We start from the raw sequence: 21,705 nt of genomic DNA on the forward strand, positions 1-21,705 counted from the left end.
CTTACTATTTCAATTAGGTTGGTGACTACATAATTAAATTTATTTTGAGATTTATCGATAAATATTATTTTTTAATAAATTTTATTTGTTGAATTCTACATGAAATAGACGTTTGAAGAAAAATATTTTTGTATTAGGCTTAGCGAAAGTAGGGGATGAGATATCATAAAACTAACACTAGACCATTTTCTCACTTATCTCCAACTTCCATACAAATCTGGTTGAATCGGAGGAGAGATTTCTGAAATACAATGGATATCGTTTATAACGACCTCAAACGAACCAAGCATATTCCGTTATTTTAGGCAATCGACGTTATGACCAATAAATAAAAACGTAAAATCATGCAAATGTGAAGTGTGAATTTTTAGAAATCAATTATTGCTGACAAAACACTAATAAATTACTTTGACAAGTGTATATGCGTACTGGTGAAAAGACGTTGACTCAAAACGAAAATTTACAATAATCGAATTCTGAACAATACGATTGATGATACCTGAACGAAAATTTGGCTATAGATAGTATAGGCATGGAACCAAAGTGAAAACTTTAGATTCATCGGACATACTTCGTGCTTTTCCCAGCACAAAACTTCTATCAATTCCTGTAACCCACTTGCCTCTAAATTATCAGAACACGCTTTAAACCTGAAATCATACTTTTAATTTCGACAATCCTTAAATTCTTGCCACTGTCCCAACCATAAAAACCGTCTTATCTAGGAGTCCATTCTTATAAATTTTACGGATAATTCCGACAATCATAAAGTTGATGAAGACTGCATCTCCCTGACATACCGACACATTTTGAACCTAACAAAACCCTCATAATGCTTCTTTTCTCTTCTTTCTGCATTTCTGAAGCTCACTTTCCTGTCATATCTTTTATTCTTGTTTTTCTAAGTTCTCACTCTATACTTAATTTAATTATATTTTATATTTACTATCATTCCTTTTTCTTTTATATTTATGTATCTTATTTTTTAATTTATATTCATGCGTTACCAGCTTAAGTATACTTATATTACTTACTTTATTATTAATTTTTAAATTATATAATTTACATACCTCCGTATCCCTACTCATTTGGTATATTGTCTTTCTTAATCATTTGTATTTATTGTTTCCCATTATTTTAGCTTTATTTCTTCTTTGCTTTCTATCCATGTAAATTTTAATTTTTTTTTATAAATATTTCTTCTCCCCCTCTATTATGTATTTTATAATTTATTATTTACCTAATTTTAATATTTTCTCACTGTTTACTTCAAAATTATTTTCAAATGTGACATACTTTACTGCCCACTCCTCCCAATACAAACGGTTCACTCTGACTTTGACTTACGTCAAAACAGGTATGAATTCTGTCTCATTCATTTTTTTTTTTTTCTCGGTTTTATACTTATCCCTTTTTATCTCTTATTTTGTACTTTCTTCAATATTTCTTCTCTTTATCTGTTACTATTTTCGTTTTCATTTATTGTTTACAACCTTTAATTTTTACGTTTCATTGTATACCCTTGTAATTTTCTATTAACTTTTTTTTACTTATGCTAAGTGTCTGTACCCTTTTTACCCCTGACGAAGCTCTGCAACGTGGGGCGAAACGTTGGCTCAAATAAAAATAGTACATAATATAACTATTTGAGTTTAATTTGACCGCATCCGGACCTTATTCCATTTATTCATACTTTGTTTTTATTTCCTGCATTAATGGTAAACTTCCCTACCTTCGGTAATGAGGATTCAAAATCAAGTCAGTCTAGTTGTGTGAGATTTAGAACCTGAAAAATTTGTTTCTGTTCTAATTTTTACTTTCGCTTACCTGTATATGGAATATATAGAAAGAAAAAGTTTTTCGATAGTGCAAAATTTCATGTTTGAAATTGATTTAATATTGTTTTTTAATTATAATTATTTTTTTTTTAGGTTACCTCTTTTGATGTCTTCAGTATAGGCTACAATAAAAGGTATGTATTTTTATTTTATTATTAATTATTTCCTCTTAAATTCGTAATAAAAAGAAATAGAAGGTCTTTGAATCAGTGTAACACCCTCATACCATTCTTTATAAATTATAACTCCTCTTCGATTTTTATTTATTTTATTCTATTTTTTTTATTTTATTTTTTTTTAATTGTCATATTTTTTATTTATATATATTTTTTTTTACTTTTATCATGCCATAGGCGTTGATGACCAGAGGGTTTTACGCCTTTAAGCAACAATCAACAACAACAACCCTCATACCAGATTTACTATGAATCGTGTTCCGTATTCATTTATTTGAAGAGTAAGTGGAATGAGGGAAGTATTACAGCCTTAGATTATTATATATATTATAAACTCGCTTCCTACACAATTCTTATTAATAAATAATAAATTAATTATATTTATATTTTTTTTTTATTTCAAATGTTTGTTAACACAACGCCAACTATAAGAAATTGTGAACAATAATTGTTATAAATTGTGTCAAGATATTTTTCATGGATTGGAAGATTACTGATGAAATTAAAATAGCTACGTGGTAGATCAGTTATTTTGGTTGGGTTAGTTCAAAGTTAGGCGATCGAAGAATTTCCTTGCAACTTTCTCTTTCCGAAGGCATTAGTGATGCTTCTTCAATTAACAATAAATTTAATTGTCTTCGCGATGGTGTTCGTGATAAAAAAAAATGATTTTATATAAGGTTTAGACATATAAAATGAAAATATCTACTAGCCTGAAATGAAAAATGCACGCCTGTTGTCATAAATCCGCTGGAATAAAAAATTACAGTGGATAAGTTTGATATAGAAACAAAACAAAAAAAAATAGTGATTAAATATGAAAAAAATATTGCCATTCAGAATGTAAATGTTTAAGAAAACCCCTAAAATTTTATTTTTTTTTTCATTTTACACTCAATATCTGAGAACTTTGTGCGTTTGCAAATGACAGACTGACATTTTTCATTTCATGCCAATGGACGTGAACATGTAATACCCGAACAGTATGATGTTGGAGGAAGGAGTGTATAGAAGAATAAAGGAAATGTGGGACCCAGGAACGGGAAACAAAAAAGGCGGGCTTTATAGTACAAAAGCCGGGAAGAAAAAAAGGCAGTTATCTCACCCCAATTTTTGATTACTTAAATGAAAACTATGTATGATTACTACTCAAAACTGACAAGTCTGCCAAGTATAGGTAGGGGGAATAAAAAATTGCGGCTGTTTTAACCTTTGTTAACCTTAAAAAAACATTAATTTTTCATTTGGAGCTCTATATCTTAAAACTACCATTACCAGTAGAAAGTCTAAAAGAACATTATTTAATGAAGAGTAAATTTCCTGAAATATTAGACCTAATAGAGCTAGACGTCCAATAGTTCTCGAGATATAGCCTTTTAAAAAGCAACATTTCATAAAAATGTACTGAAATATCAGTAGTTAGTTAATTAATTTGGAGAAACCTATATCTCAGGAACTATGACGTACAGATGTCTATTAGCAATCAAATTAAAGCTAGTTTAATGTACTATAAAGTAGTTTACGACCTATACCTTCGTGGGAATAGTAGTTTTCATGATATTTGCTAAAATAAATTGATTTATATTTGTTCGGACTAGTTTGATTTATGAAAAACTTTTCAGAAACCATTGGACGTACAAATGTCTGTTTGCATTTAAATTGAATCTAGTTAAATTTACTATAAAATAGTTAAAAATGTTTATCTTTGTGGGAGTAGTAGTTTTTATGATATTTAACGAAATAAACTCACAAAATGTCAATTTCTAGTTGTTCGTATAAAATGTTGGATTTTTGAAAAAATATATCTCAAACCCATAAGACGCACATATGTCTACCAACACTCAAAATAAAGAAAATTTAACTTACTATAAAGTAGTTTAGGACACTTATCTTCGCAGAGGTAGTAGTTTTTATGATATTCACATATGAATATAAATTTGGAAAATGAAAATTTGTCCTTCTTTCCTGGGATGTGGAAAGGAGTAAGATAGAGTACAAGCCCATCATTCACTGCCTTCTATTTCACTTTAGATTACAATCGTCGACATTCCTATTAACCTCAACGTAATTCTATGCACCATGGGCGTGACCTTTTTAGCTAAACTTTTGCTTTGAAGGAGAGTTGGGCTAGGACACCCCAGTTATGAATTATGTCACTTTTTTGTCCAAAAAAGTTCCAGACTAACACCCCTAACCTCTAACGATTCTTGAATGTCATGTTATCTCTTACGGATCTTCTTAGAATCCAATTGGATAATCTTTAAATCAGATAGGTCTTATCCTCTGAAATAGTTTTACAGGACTTAAAATTTCAAAATATCTTCCTCTAAATTACCATTAATTATGTTTATTTTATTTGATTTACCTCATTGCATTTTTACTAGTGATAAAAATGAAAAGAATATAAACTATGGAAGAATTTGGAAGTTACCTAGATGACTGGAAAACTATCTTCCGAAATTTAGAGAATATTGTAATATAGATGTATATATCGTGGAAACAGCCCAATGGTTCTAGAAAAATTAACGTATAATATATAAAATCGTAGAAAGTAATAGAGAGCAATGAAGAATGCATAAATAAACTGAATTTATTAATAAATGTTTCCTTTATGCCATGTAATACATTTTTTTTATAAAATAAATGTGCTATACATAATATAATTTGGAATGAGAATATTTGTTTTAATTTTAATTACTGTAAAAAATATTAATTACGGTGAAATATTAAATTTATTGATTTTAACTATACGTTAATTGTTGATTGGAAATATTTCTATTATTAGAACTGGATAATGGGCAGAAGAGCCCAAAATGTTGTTTAGGTGTGAAAAAGAAGTGAAAATTAATTTCCTAAAAATAAATACAATTAAGTTACTGTACAATTCCTCCCGGATCCAATCTTTACAGTCCAAAATCCTTCGTAAAATCCTTAATGCTCCTTATTTTGTCACAAATCAAGTCATCCATCATGACCTCAATGTCCCATACGTTGCCGATTTGGCCCAAACCAGATACCATTCCTTCCATGGAAAACTTCCCAACCACCCAAATCCACTTGATTCTAACCTGGCTTCTCCTTCATTACCTAATAATCCTCCTAGGCGTCTGAAAAGAAGATGGGCTCTGGATCTTCTCCTCTAGAAATGTTATTGGAGTTCTATCAATGGGTAGATTCTCCACATGTTTGTATCATGTCACTATCTCACCTACAGCAAATTTACTTGTTGTATATATGTTATACATTTGTAAATAACAATAAATAAATGATTTTAAAAAAAATTACTGTACAGAGATTGTGAGGACAAAAATCTGAGTATATCAGATGTGCGGTATCACATAACTTTCAGTATCTTGAATAAAAATGTTAAAAAATCTGGTGCACGCATTACACAGCTCTCACTTATAATCCTACGTTAGTATTGCATTAGTATTACCAAGTATACGTTGGTATTAAGTGAGAGGAATTAGTCCGGCAAGTGGGCCTTTTTGCAAGCCCTTAGTGGCTACCGAAAAAGTGACCATTTTGATGAAAAGTGGAAATTGAAATTCAATTTTGTAAAAAAAATTACTGTCACATAACCGCCTTATTTAAGGCGTTTATAAATTTTATGTAACAAATTACATATTTATGTAATTTCAGTTTCGTACGACTTTTTGTTTTTGAGGTAGGCTGTTCACAGACATATAGACCATTTTGCGAGACAACGTTTGTTAGACTAGGGGACCTCAAAACGTATATTTCCGTCGAAAATTTGCACGATCGTAATACTTTTTCCATATGTAGTAAGGGGTTCCATAAATAGTAAGGGAAAGTAATTATCAATTACTTGTGTAATTCACTCACTTCACCAGAATTTGGAAATATATTTTACTCTCTAGAAAGAAATCAACTCCCTGTCAATCAATTTTCTTTTTTCGATTTAACGTTTGTTTTGAATCCAACAACGTCTTCTGACTTCGGTGCCATGCCGCTAATAACATGTTTGTAACTAGTTATATAAATATTTTAGCAATCCGAAAGCCACCTCGACATCCTTAAATAATTATGTGGTATAAAACATACTCTTGCAACGCAATAAATATCTTTACGATTTTTTTGTTTTTTTACTATAATCTCACTTTATAGTCGAGTTCAATTTTGCATCAATAAAAAAAAAATTGATTTGAGTATAATGTTTATTAATCTGCAATGTTGATAACTACACTTTAATAAATGTTTATGTCATGTTTTTTTAAATATTTATTGTTATTTAGAACTCCAAAAGTTTGAAATTGTTTGTGTATTTCGAAAATTTTTATATGGTACTAATTAATGGAAGATTTTTTACAAAATTCTTTTTTTTTTTTTTTTTTTTTAATGAAAACTGTTGTTTACATCTGCCGCTAAAGTTTCGTAATATTAGTTTTCATACGGCTCCTCTTCACCAAATATTAACGAGATCGGCTGTTTACCGATTATAAAAAATATATAAAAATACTTAACAAAGATTAAAGTTGTTTTTAGTTTAATACGGTGAAGGGCCATTCGCCGCTTAAAGTGTCCTCGAATCAATAAGCATAATCCAAGGATCAACAAAAGATAAATTAAGTGTCTAATAAACTTTCCTGCTTATCCAATTAAAATTGTTCTTAGCGGAAAAGATAATTCGGTAATATTTTACGCTTCAAACTTGATAAATTATTATTTCTTTCCTAAGAGAAATTTATGGATTCAAGCGATAAATCGATTCAATTGTGTGTTTGGCAGAACTAATAAAATTTTATAATTATCGTTGTAGACACTGGTAAATTTTTAAAAATTGAAAGTATCGTAAGTGATGAAAGTACAAAGTTCATGTGAAATAAATAAACATATGTGTAATTATACACACATATATATTAAAAATAAGATACATTATTGTTTTGTAATTTCTTCTCATATCTACCATTATAGTAATATAAAGGGTAAGGAGATCTATTAATTTCGACTAATTATCCTTGTTGTGGGGAAATGTGAAAACTGTTAGGTTGAATAATATAACACGATTATTAATACAACGGATGGTACCCGAAATATAAATGTAACCCAAATGTTCCCAACTACTTGGGTTTTGAAAATATTAGTAAGTGACACACCTGCTTTCATTCATTAAAAGAAATTTAATTTATTTATATATGATTAAATAACATCTTTGAGCAAACTGTTGTGATTTTTCAGCGTAATTCACCCATAATTGGTCACAAATTTTATTTGTAAGTAATACCAATACCATTTTCACATCCTGTCGAAGGCAATTTCTCATTTTATTTTCAAAATATCCTTCATTTTCCTAAAACATTTTCTGAAATAATCAGGCCAAAATGTCGATGGGAAATTCCTGACGAGATAGAAGGGCTACGAGCCCAATACCGGATATTAACTACTGCGATTCGAATTTCAGAAGGGCTGTTCAGGGACAGGGTAGTAATTTATGGCGCCCACACTTCGGTGTCTGCTACCCGGCAAGGGTCGTTCTATGGAAATAGAGTGCGCCCGTTCGACCACTCATATACTGGCGACAGTTAATTAACAAACCTGGACTTGGATAATTAATGCAACCAAAGGAATCTAGGAGAGGCTTAAATTCTAAACAACTTCTAATTAAGCGTAATCCTAACATCAGCGAATATTCAATTACAGTCCAACTAAAACGGTAAAGAAAATTACAGCTAACAATTGCTTTTAATTAGAGAAGGCATTAATTCCACTTGATCAAATATCGACTAAACTAAGAATTTCATAATTTATAATTATACATACATTTAAACTTTTTCAATAAATTTCACAATTACATTTACTGTCGTGACAGTATGACCACATTTGGTATAGTATGATAGCTGACATTACTTTTTGCAACAGCGAAGCTATATTCACTTTTGACCCTATTTACACAGTGACACTTTTCTATCGGGCCGGCAACCGAGTCTGCAATTGTGGTATATTGTCACGGAGTTACAATTTAAAACTATTGCTGTCATGATAAAAATTACTGCCATGGTAGTAAAGTAATACGATTAGGTCTCGTTCGATAGTTGACATTACCTGTTGGTAATGTGAAGCTCAGTTTTTTATTTAATCTTTAATTAGCTACTCTATATTATTCTAATAAAATTAAAATTTGGAAAAGTCATTATTTCTTCTATTAAAACTCCCCTCAAGAAAAAAAATGATCGAAAATAAGTTATAAATATTCATGGCTGTTTAAACTGCAATACCCATTCAGTAATTCAGAAAAAAATTCACAACTTCGATTCAAAAAGTATTATTCAGAGGACATATTAAGTTTGGAGACATATCAAAATTGTTTCGACTTCCCAAATTCTTTCGAGAAGTCTCTAAAATTGTGCATTGATTTTTATTTTTTCCAGGTACCTCCACAGCTTAATTGGTGCTATATTTAAAGGTTTATCAGATAAAGATTAGAAGATAATAGATACTGAATATATTTTAATACAATAATTTGGTTTAAGTTTTAATTTTACAAGCAAAAAAATTAATTTTTCCCCCCAAACTAATTTTACGAATAATTTTACCGACTGCATCTTGAAATATTTCTGAAATTATTATCCATAAAAGTACACTTATTTTAAGAAATATGTTCCAACCCAGGAAAATATTTCTCCTTGTAATTTATTCATTTTTTTTAATTACTACCAATAAAAGATGGTTCTCTATTTTGAATAAATAAAATGAATGATACTTTAAAGGTAGCTATTTACAAAGTTCGGCATTTAAGACTCTGTAAATGAGTATAAAATCTACTCTATTTTTTCGATAGTAAATAATTATTCTATGTGGAATAATTATGAATAATATTGAGAGACGGTAGTCGGAACAGAGAAAGAATACGTAGTCGTTAATAAGTATTTTTATTACAGGAAACTCTGCTGTGTTGTCTGAAGATCTTGTTCATTTTTACCAATCAGTAAAGAATATTTTAATGAAGTGAAATTAGTTCATTATGCTTTAAAACTTCTAAAATACATTTCTTTAAAAAAATAATAATAATAAAAAAAAAATTTCTAGTAATCCTCCGCTATTTTTTTTTATAACTAAAAAATTCTAATATGCATGATAAGGCACATTCGGATCCGGGTAGGGAAGTATTGCAGACTGAAACATTAGGATAATGGAAAACGGAAGGGATAAGTGGGCTCCAGGTCAGTTGTGTTGTATGGAAACAGAACAAAGGGAGAAGTAAAAGTTGTGATTAGCTGACTAAGGCAAGGGGAAGAATTTGGGGTGTTGGTGAAAGGAAGCTTTGCGAATAACTCACGCTCCTATAAAAGGCACCCCCTAAAAGAGGGAAAAGGCAGAAGGAATTTCCCAGGAAGTCTGTTCTCAGGGGTGCCTCAACTTCATTATTGTCCAGGTGATCTGAATCTTTAAAAAATATGGGAGGGGTTTCTATGATTCCTTTAAAACGAAGGATATGAAAATACATTTATTTTATTTTTTTGTCTACATCACTTTATTCTAACTGCCTTGATACAATTATATTAACTTCTTTTGTCTTCCATAGTTATAAAAGTTATAGTAATAGACTAGTAAAAAAAAAAATAAACGCGATTTGGGTGGAGTGATGTTTGAACATCAAAAGTCAAACATTTTTTTTAATTCTTTTTTTTCGTAATTTTACTACGCATTACACTAAAGTAAATATTAAATGTTTAAAAAAATATTTTATAAATCTAATTTTCATAAAAGGGTATTCAATAACACATAATTGAATATAAATAATTGTATGGTTTATATTGCTCAAGCCTTACCATTTGTTTTCTATCCTTAAGTCCTACAATAATGATTTATTATTGAACGGATATTTATTTTGTATACAGTAATTACTAATTAATTATTTATTTATATATTGGCCGTAAATCAGCTTTGTGGGTTCTAGAGCTCTCTCAGGACCATCCACCCTCATGAAGTAGGTACCCTTAATTGGGTAAAAAGCTGATACTGAACTCCTAGCACAACTGTTGGTCTAGTAACAATTCTATAATGCTATTACAACATCTATAATTCACAATCATTTTACATTCACTTACCTATTATGTAAATAACCATAACCAAGTGTCCCGAGAACGTTTTTGTGTATGTAAACAGCCCAACTGAGAAATGTTTATTGGAACAAAATGTAATTTACGTCAAAAAGTTTATGGTATGTAAGTGCCTGGATTATCATTAAATGTATGGTTATGCTCTAGAACGGTTGGTTAGGAGAAGGATGCCCTTCAGGAAGGCGCCCTTGCATGACTCCTCTTTATTCATGGTATAAAGAGACACCGACATTCTTAGATCTGTGACTATTTTAAGCGGGACATGCTTGGAGAGGCCATTGCAATGGAGTTAAAGCGTCATTTTAGCAACCTCGAAATTGGAGCGGCTTCGGTTCGATTCGAGCTTTGGCGAGTTGACTTTTATTTCATGATGCCTCCACGGAATGAAAACATGACCGACCCACTCCGGTTAGAGAAGGGTGTTAACCCGTAAAATAACCTTCATATGTCAATAAAGGCCAGGGTGGGGGTGCAAAAATAACAAAATACAGATCTTTAGATACGTTGACAATCTGGACATAGAAGATCCCTGAGAGACACTTGCTCTTGAAGGTCCAGCAAATCCCAGACTTGTTATTTCTGAAAATAAGGCCAATTCAATAGTAATGAGATAGGAAGCAACGAAAGGTGAGACTTTGCAGATAGGACCTTTTCATTCTAGAAGTAGAATGAGTTTACATTCTTGGACTGCAAAGTAGATTTGGATGCTGACGTTACAACAGAGATGAAAAAAGAATCACTGCTTCCAACAGATGTTTTTTTCGACTTTTGTCAGAAACAACGTCCTCGCTAGAAGTATCAATGTTCTATATATTTTGCCGTGTCCTAAAGTATAATATTGGGACAGGACCTTGACAAATGAAAACATGAAGATTTGTTTGTCATTGAAATCTTCTGGTTTAGACACAAAGACAGAGCAGAAGAAGGATCAATTGAATTCCCACATGATTGATATGGATATAGTCACGATAGGCTTAGGTTTGATGGGCATATGATGACAATGGATGAATCAGAAACACCCAAAAAAGTCTTGATCGAAAGCATATACAGTACAAGTGCCCCAAGCTTCGCGCACATGTGGCAAGCTATGTGATACTTCTACTTAGGTGTCAGAATTAGAAGGCAGCGACTTGAGATCAAGAAAACTGTCGGAAGCTCATTGAGGAGGCAAAGGGTGCTCACGCCACTTTATCTAACAGCCCAGGAGAAAAATATCAGTTATTTCACCACAATTTTTTATTACTTTAATGAAAACTATGTATAATTAGTAATAAAAATTGATGAGTATGCCAAGTATAATAATAAGTCTTTATTTATTTGTGAATAAAAAAATAAAACATTCTTAAGAAAAAAATCAAAGAACAAAAAATTAATATATACCTTAAACATATTCACATATAGACCTTCCCGTGTGGGAGATTAGAGTTTTTTTAGCGGAGACTCCCTATCTTGAGCATGCCTTATCCATAATGAACCGCCACACTGCTTTCTTGTTTCGTCGGCCCAGCACTTGCGTTGTCGTACCCTTCGTCTCATAGTTAGGGGAAAATGGTGGCTGTTTCAAAATATTAAAAAAGGAAAAACAAATATTCGGGGCTCTATATCTTCTAAACTGCCAACAATAGAAATTCTAATGAAATACCATTTAAAGGAGAGTAAATTTTCTAAAATATGAGATCAATAAGAGCTATTTAGGTTCAAATGTTCTCGAGATATTGCTTTTAAAAAGTAACATTTCATAATGAAAGCACTGAAAAATCAGTAGTTAGTGAATTTATTTTGAGAAACCTTTATCTCATGAACTATTTGTCGTATGGATGTCTGCTAGCACTGAAATTAAAACTAGTTTAACGATCTATTCAGTAGTTTTTTTTTTTTGTTTAGTTGCGCCAAACTTCTTTGGTCATCAACGCCATTTATATTTTATTTGATTTTGCTAATATTTGTTTAATTTTATTTATTTTTTAATTTGATTATTTACTATTTTATTTCTTTATTTATTTTCCTTCCGTTATATTTTGGGCATCGTTGGAAAGTATGTTATTGTTAGATTGTTGTTGCAACACTGGCAGTTCGGAGGCTTTTTGGAATAAAATAGGAGTGGGTGAGCCTCGTGTGACCTATTCTCAGCCTGGTAAGTACAATCTCCTCTCTACGGCATCTGCGACTGGAGGTACCAGGGCTTGACATCCTTTTTAATAATTTTTAATTTATTCATTGGGCTTTCATTCCACTAAGATTGCCATTTATCTTTGAGTTCCTTTACAAGGAACTACTATTCGGTAGTTCATGGCACTTAGATTCGTAGGAGTAGTAGTTTTCATCATATTTGACAAAATAAATTCACAAATGTTGATTTTAGTTTATCGGGCAACATTTTTGATTAATGAAAAATATGTCAAGAACCATCAGACGTACAGATGTCTGCCAGCACTGAAATTAAAGCTAGTTTATCGATCTATAAACTAGTTCTTGATACTTATATTCGTATGAGTAGTAGTTTTCATTGTATTTGCTAAAATAAATTGATTTATTGCAGCTCGGGCAAATTTTCATATTCATATGTGAATGTCATAAAACTGGAAGACACCACATACTGGTCATAAAGTAGGAAGACAAGTATCATAAACTACTTTGTAGCGAGTTAAATTAACTTTATTTTGAGTGCTGGCTGACATCTATACATATACTTCCTGTTATATATTTTTTTCATAAATCCAAAAGATTGTCTGAACAACTAGAGATAAACATTTTGTGAATTTATTTTGTTAAATAACAAAAGAAAAAAAAAGCTAATTTATAGATAATTTTATAAACTATTTTATAGTACTTTTAAATAGATTTGAGTGCTGGTAGACATATGTACGTCTTATGGTTCCTGAGATATATTTTTTCATCAAAAATTTTGTTCGATCAAATAGAAATCAACATTTTGTGAATTCATTTTGTCTGATATCAGGAAAATCTTTTCCTACGAAGATTTGTATGACATGTTGCTTTCTAAAATGCTAATTCTCAGTAACAATGAAACGTAAATATCTCGATTAGGGCACAAATTTTAGCAAATGTGCTTTGGAGTTAATGATTTTCTGCTAGGTTTTCTAATGTTGTTGGTAGTTTTAAAGATATAGAGCTCCGAATGAAAAAAACATATCCTTGTAATGTCCATCATAACAGAAATTAATCATTGAATCAACGGTTAATAATGGAAATACAATTCCCTAATTGCATGGGTAACATAATATTATGACATGGAAGGCGTAATGTCATGATGTTATGTTGCCTCAAAGATAATTACACTTAAAAGATAACAGGTTTTTCCCATGCTCTTAATTCTCAATCATTGTCTTCCATTTGTTACCACTCCTCCTTCCTGTGTCGTTCCCTTTTCCTCGTTTTTATGTCTTCTCTTTCCTTTTATAACCATTTACTCCAATGTCTTTTCTCTTGCGTTCGGTTTTGTCCACGGTGTTCATTCATACTACCTAAAGTATTTATCACCAATGGAGTTTCATTATTGCACATTTTTAGGAAATAAGTTCACTTCATGGTGCAAGATTTTGCCACCCTTTATATGTTAATTTTTGTATGTGTAACAACTGTATGCGGTCCGGAGTGAATTATGTTTTTAGAACATCTAAATTTTAATTTTTTTTTAATAATTTATTTATTGTTATTTACAACTGTATAACATATATACAACAAGTAAATTTGCTGTAGGTGAGATAGTGCCATGACACAAATATGTGGAGAATCAACCCATTGATAGAACTCCAATAACATTTCTAGGAGAGAAGATCTCGAGGCCATCTTCTTTTCAGACGCCTAGGAGGATTATTAGGTAGTGAAGGAGAAGCCAGGTTAGAAATGAGTTAGGGTGGTTGGGAAGTTCATTATGGAAGGGTTGGTATTTGGTTCTGGCCAAATCGGCAACATAGGGGACATTGAGGTACTGATGGATGATTTGATTTGTGACAAAGTAAGGAGCATTAAGGATTTTACGAAGGATTTCGGACTGTAAGGATTGGATTCGAGAGGAATTAGATGGTTTAGTGGAGCCCCATCGCTCAATTCCGTATGTCCAGATAATTTTTAATTTAAACTGAATTATTTTCTCGTCAGATTAAAGGAAGTATTTTATTTTTGTAAAAAATTTTTATACAAAAAAATTATTCAAATGAAAGTTCTTAATGATAGTTGACCGCATGAAGTAGATTTGAGGAAGATAGTCCGGGTGGCGGTCTATAAAGGTATCAAAATAGTAACTAAAAACCATTTATTGTTAACCAACGTTTCGCCCCACTATGCAGAACTTCATCAGGGATAAAAGAAAGAACAAGATACAAACATTTTATAATTAATAGAACATTATAATAAAAACATTTATTATATATAACAAAATAATTGTTATGTTTATAAACTATATAAAAATAAATAAAAACAAAAAAAAAGGAAGTATACATAGGTAGACAGGAAACAAGTTTCTAATAGGTTACAGTGGCAAATAGTAATATTTTTCAATAAATTAACAACAAAAATATGAAAATAAAAAAAACAGATATAGTGAAATTTTCTTGTTTTCCGGGATTCAAAACTGTTTTGGCACCCTCTAAGTATTAAGCGAGACGTTGGCCAACATTCATACTTTTATTACTTTAACTAAAATCCGACTAAAAAGGAAAAATAACAGGTGAGTACATTTTGAATTACTGTTGCCATGAATTGATATATTCCATGTCCTTTTGTTAAAAAAAACAAACACTTTTTTATGATTAATTGTCGTTCTAATTATGAAATGAGATCTTAAAAATTAATAATTAGACAGTAATTATGATTTGAATGGTTTCCTAAAATTAACTTTACCATTGTCATCTATTTAATTAAGAAAATGGTTGCTAAAATTTCAACTTAAAATTCTGTTTAGATTTTTCGTGCAAGGTTTTAGCTTATAGCTAACCTAAGGAATTTGATATATATATATTTTTTTTTTGTGAAAATGTGATTTTCTTTTAATATCAAGGCCTGAAAGTTGCCCGTTATTTGAGATTCCCCCTATATCAGCGAGAAAACGGTATCGTTCGCAAAATTAAAATATTCTTTGGAATCATTCAGTGAACCAAGCGTAGAAACTCATCTCAGCCCACTGATCCGTGGAGATTAAGGTCTGCGTGGCTTGGAAACCAGCAGAATGTACGTTACCAAGGTCTTTCTACTGGAGGAAGAAATTGCAGTTGATGCTCTTGTCCTTGTCATTAGAACCAATTATGGCAGTTCCCTTTTTTTTTCTTTTCTCTGCCACCTGCGCCTGCGTGGATAAGGACTCCCTCGCACCCTAGTAAATTACTACTGTTCTCAAGAGCACTACACATGCTCTCTTGTTCATGATGGTTGGAAACAATTTTGTATTCCTACGCCAGTAGTGTGTATTGACATTTTGTTCTGCATGTACATTCTGAAAAAAAAAATGTTTTGGTGAGGTGTGTAAATCAAATAGTTATTTACATGGTATACAATTTGGTAGTATCCATCACTTTTCTGGCACTCAAGAGCGATAAAATTTGATGAAGAGAAGTATAAAACAAAGTGAATTTCATGCGGATTTAAAGGTAGTTTTTGGAGATGGAAAGGTCAGAAATGACAGAAAAAAATTCATATGCTAAGTGTTTATTGTATTTTTTAATGTTTGAATATATTTTTTCCTGAGGTGCCAACAATTAATTTGCAGTGAGTAACTATGGAGGAGGTTGTTGAGCAGAACTATATGATTGCGTTGTCTTATTCTGTCAGAAGAGGTTGAGTTTGATCTGATTAAAAAAAAAAAATTAACTTATCATGACTATTATTTTGTTTGTATATATTTTAAGAGAGTTTTTATTTTATTTTTATTTTTATTTTTATTTTTATTTTTATTTTTATTTTTATTTTTATTTTTTTATTTTATTTTATTTTTTTTTATTTTAGTATGTATGTGATCATTTATCAATATTACCTATTGCCCACAACTGTGTGGCAGATTGTAATATCTATCAATAAATAAATCAATCTTAAAAAAAAAAAAAAAAAAAAAAAAAAACTTATCATGATCTCATTTATATGACTCCAGGACCTTTACCACTACACCACACTACACAAGTACTTTATGATTTTTCATCGTGTTTAAAAAATAATAAAATGAAAAAAGTTTAAAAAATCTTTTTTTTCATTTAAAATGTCCTTCTACCATAAAAAATGTAATTAAAACCAAAAATATGTCGAATTCAGGAATCTATCCACTTTTGAAATTCATGCTTAGGCACTCAACAATTATCAATTCCGTTCAATTCGTGCTTAATTTCCGAAAAGTTAAAATTTTTACTTGACATACTAGTGGTATTCATGATATGTTAAATGTAAAATGTTTTACCATGTTAAATGTTATAAGTATAGCATTGTAAGCAGTCCTATTTAAAATCCATGTTAAATGCTTAAGAGCTCCTAGCGGATTTTTTGACCAACTAGTTTTAGAACCTTTCCTTCCAAAACAAGGATAAACAGTATTATTATTTACTTCTAATTTTTGATTAAAGCCATTTATTACAACATGCCTATAATGAATGAAAAGTGGAAGTTGTGTAAAAGTTTGGTTACTAAGTGTCTTGTTGATCTAGCTTGTAAGGAAGAGAATCAAGATGAGCTAATTGACTGCTGTCATTACATTATTATTATTGTCATAAATTTCTTAATTAGATTTAAAAACATAAAAAATAATATTGATACACAATTAAAACACAAAATACGAGCAGGTAACCTAACACGTCTACAAAGCTGTGACGAGCTCAGCTGGTCTATAGCGTGACGTCATTCTCCATTTAGCAGACCTATTAACTGACTCTCAACTATGTTATATGTTATATCGTTTTAATACGGTAAAAGAATGAAATGTTTCTCCATTTAACATGTTAAACTAAAGATCATGAATACCCCTAATGTTGAAATATATTTGTCAATGCTACAAGTGATGGTGTGTTTTAAACTTATCCAGCCGTATTTTAATATTTTTTTCAGTGGTTATTTAATAAGACGAAATTTTACCTACCCCTCTCCCCCTTGGGTCTTCAATCAATACAATACAGAGCAAAAGATCCATTATTCATTTATCTTATCAGTCCATAATAAAAGTACTGTTAAACTCATAGCTAATTATTGAGTCTAAGAGAGAGAAAAACTTTATTTAATAAAGTTTTGCTTAGGTTATAATGTAAAGATACAGTAAATATGGAATAGAATATATTTTATTTGTGAAAGACAAAATCTTGTACAAATTCATTGCATAAAACATAGTTCTAAAACAAATGCTCCATCACAAGAACAATAACCAAAAGATAAAACAAGTGCTTCACAAAAAACAATAAACAAAAAATAAAACTGGATATTACAAAACTGTTAACATAATATTCATTACTTCATTATATTAAACTTAAATAATGAGAATTATTTTAAATAAACGAAAGCGTAATATAAGTACAGATATTAATGGACTTCGAAAACTATTTATATGATACTTACAAAATCAAACTTATTAAATACTGTTACAATGTAAATATAGTCTGTTCATTTTAGCTTCACTATCCATGTTCAATATATTTTCAGTGTTTTGTAAGTCGCTAGATACGGATATGGGCTTTAAAATATATTTTTAATTTTCTTTAAAGGTTGGACAATGAAGGAGGATGTAGTAAAAACCATTATTGAAATAACTTTTGCAGAATGGACAGAGTTCGTTTGCCTTCCAAGTGAGGGTTTTGCTTCCATAGTGTAATTTGATATGCTCCGGGTTTCCTACTATTAGTTGGCCGATACACCTTAATTTTTTTTCATTTAGCTTATATGTTAGATATGCTTCAGGTTTAAATTACAGAGTGATCGGTATATGGGGTTAATGTTTGAGTTCAGTGCTCTATTGATGTCAGTTGAGAAGTTGTGGTTTAGGATCTTTTCAAGAATACCGCCTTTATGTTTCAGTATTCCAAGTTCGTATGAGGTATTGAATTTATTACTACATCCACATTGGTGGACTCTCATATTAACTAAATTTGTAATATATAATAATAATACATAAAAAAACTTTTTTGTCATTTTTTCCTTATTATTTTTCATTTTTACCCCATTATTTATCTATATATCTAATTATATTTTCTTCCCTATCGTATATATCTTTTCATTTGCTTCTCTCTTAAACATATGATAAAATGGAAATTTTAAATAAAATAACAATATATACACATAAAAACCTCGTATTGTAAAAATCGTATAGGTTTTATTCAATTAAATTTAAAAAATAAATAAGAATCAACAATTATCTACACGATATAGAAGAAATAAAAATTAATGATAAAGCAGTAATAAATATATATAAAAAGTAATGAATATACATAAAAAAGTAATAACTATGTATTTAATAAAATAATTAAAATTAAAATCAAAATCTGTACCACTAAAGGGGTACGAGGTTCAGCACTTTGTAAGAAAGTTACTAGACCAACGGTTGTGCCAGGAGGTGATTTGGCCAGAATCACGCTCGGCCGCCAGATTTTTCCCTAATTAAGGGTACCCAATTTGTGAGGCTGGGTGAACCCTAGGAGGGCTCCAGAACCCAGAGGGTTGACTCACGGTTACGGTGAAACAGAAAACAATTTTTTGCCCACCCGGGTTCGAAAATGGAGTTTGTAGCATCGTGCCTTACCACGGTGCCACCGCGATCCCTTAATAAAGTAATACACATTAGAAATATATACAGAGAAAAAAACTTCTCTGCTGTAAGTAGTTCCCATTGAGATAAACAAATGCTTAAATAACCCTCTCTTTTCTTTTTTTTTTTAACCCGCTACGATCATTAGTATTTAGAATTAGAGTAGGGTGAAGCCAAAAAAAGAATTGCCCAATTTTTATCCTTTAATTCCCACAGTGAGTCCTTACCACTAATAACACAAACTATAAAGTTGCTCATTAGCAGTTGCTTATGGTTTTTAGCCCTGTTTAATGCTCGGGGGGATGATCCTGTGGGATTAGTTAGGGGAGGTATTTAGGGAGCAAATGGGCTCTGGCCTAATGTTGCCCACGAATTCCACGGAGGCCGTCAGGTAGCGCCAACTGGTGTCTGCATCTTCCTGTCCCCTCGCAACGTCGCTTCTTATTGGAGTGGGGTGACCATTTGTGGGGCTGACGCCATGATTAAACTTTAGCGAGGTGGAAGAGGTCGTATAAAACCTAAAACAAAAACAATATATGCTGGTTCAGTTGGCAATAGTGAAATCTTAGAAGGTTTATTATGTTTATAGTTCGTAACAAAAAATAACATTTAAATATATTATTTCAATTTCTTGACACAGGTAATTATTTATTAAATAAATCAAAAATTGTATCCTTATTAGTCTCAACACTTTTTATTTCAACAGTACAACGTTTCGGCCATTTCAGCCATCCTCAAGGATATCCTCAATTATATATAATAAATTCTTCCTCACATTAAAATTTTTTTTTTTTAATAATTTATTTATTGATATTTACAACTGTATACACATATATACAACAAGTAAATTTGCTGTAGGTGACACAGTGACATGATAAAAACATGTGGAGAATCTACCCACTGATAGAACTCCAATAACATTTCTAGAGGAGAAGATCTCGAGGCCATCTTCTTTTCAGACGCCTAGGAGGCATTAAAATTTGTTTTGCAGGCTATTCTGCCCAGCTCATTAATTATAAGTTAAAAACCCATTTTTTTATTTAATAACAAAATATAAAAATAACAAGTCCCGTTCCCTCTTAACCATAAACGATTCCTTTGAACATTGCTTAGCAATACCTAACAACGAACCAAAATCAAAAATTTGATTCTAGGAATCCTTTTTATTAATTTAGATTTTCATACTATTATATAAAGTACACATATTTACCATATTTCATACACAACAAATAAATATTAAGAGTTACAGTATAAGATAATGACTGATTTTTTTCGGCTCTGTTTCTTCCTCAAAAAACTTTATTTTTATTGAAAAATAGTAATACAAACTGCCACAATTAAGGACATTAGGCATTAGTATTCTGAAATCATCCATGCCACGTACACTGAAAAAAAATGTAAATGATAACAATAACACTAACAAGAGAGAAATGCTTTATTTGGTAATGCTGCCAAAATACACCGCGAAAACACACAGCATACTTATCATGATTGTATATTGAAACACTACCATATATTAACAAAGGTATATTTAAAATATTATTACTAAATACAATATATTTAAATTTTTTTTTTTACACATTTTTCATTTTATTTTTGTATATATTTTTTCCTCCTTCATCTTGTCGGATAAGGTTATATTACATTTTCGTCTTTCATTCCTTCCAGCGTTGAGTTCTCAACCCTATCTACGCTAATTTCTCTATTCCACTCTTTCATATCTTCCTCCTCCAGTAGTCCGCAACGCAAGTTCTATCCGTTACGCAAATGCAATGCAAATTAAAAGAAATAAATCATCAATTAATTGAAATGTAGAAATAAATACAAAACAAAGTGTCATAGCAGTAGAACAATTAAACAACAAATAAAATAAATTTAGAAAAAAAAATTAACAGATGAATAATACTAGATGTCCTCTCTAATTCCTAGCTAATTCTCGTGCAAGTGATGTGAAGAAGTCAAAAATAATATTTTCCACCAAGATCGCATTATCTCTAATGCTATATCTAAGTCTTCCAAGAAGTTCCTCAATCTATTTGGTATTGTTTCACGAGATCTAAACCAGAGACCTCTTCCAGTAAACTCTCTCTCCCTGAAAGTCTTTTCGCGGAATTTTACTTCGAGGAAAAGGATATATTTTTCGCCAGTTTCCTTCTTTTCCCTTACCACTCCTCCCATCTGATCGATGTCATTATTCTCAAATCTCAGTGTCGGATCCTAGACCATAATTATGCCACTGGTTTTAGGTAACGCAATAATATCAGCGTTTCTCTCGGATCCGTCAGCGCTAATACAATAAACCTCGTCGAAGTGAGGTTATGTTAAACAATATAAATTGATATAATAAATACTTATTAAATAATAATAAAATAGTTTATATACAAGATAAAAAAATTAAATACCTCTAACTCACATTCGCACTTATACAATATTGACATTGAGCCTTGGGAACTCCGATTCACTTTGCCTCCCTCATGTGGGTGAAAGGTATTGCAGGCCCTCCAAGAGATCCCAGCGCTTTTCTCTCAGCTGCTTCACTGAGCCAGTTGATACTAAGTGAGAGCAATAGACCCACATACACTCAGGATTTGAGTGGGGACGCTACAGCTACAGCTAGAACTCAAACAGCAATTTACAAAAGGTCTCGGGACCACTGCCGTTTCAAACTTTGAGGAGGATTATACAGATTATTGGGATTGGATACGGATCGTGCCGAGAGATTAGGGTGATGAAAAACTCTGTTTCACCACTTATTAAATAAACTATTTTGTTTCGAGACGTCAGTCTTACTCTGTCTTTGATTCTAATTTTCAATTCATCGAGCGAAAAGTTAGGACAAGTTTTTTAAGTTCTGAAACCGTTGCTGGTATTATGCTGCATAT

The 21,705-nt window shown here is 31.0% G+C and overlaps 1 long non-coding RNA gene across 2 annotated transcripts in view; it reads left to right on the forward strand.

Moving 5' to 3' along the window:
• LOC106684724 (uncharacterized) overlaps positions 1-21,705 on the forward strand; it is a 133,997-nt gene that overhangs the window by 56,357 nt on the left and 55,935 nt on the right. For both annotated transcript variants that reach the window (XR_001343731.2, XR_001343730.1), the window contains exon 2: positions 1,932-1,972. This is a non-coding gene — a long non-coding RNA (uncharacterized lncRNA). The remainder of the gene's footprint in view (positions 1-1,931; positions 1,973-21,705) is intronic.

This window comes from Halyomorpha halys, unplaced genomic scaffold (assembly GCF_000696795.3).
Source record: "Halyomorpha halys isolate HHAL.00 unplaced genomic scaffold, Hhal_1.1 Scaffold606.1, whole genome shotgun sequence".
In the NCBI taxonomy this organism is placed as follows: Eukaryota; Metazoa; Arthropoda; class Insecta; order Hemiptera; family Pentatomidae; genus Halyomorpha; species Halyomorpha halys.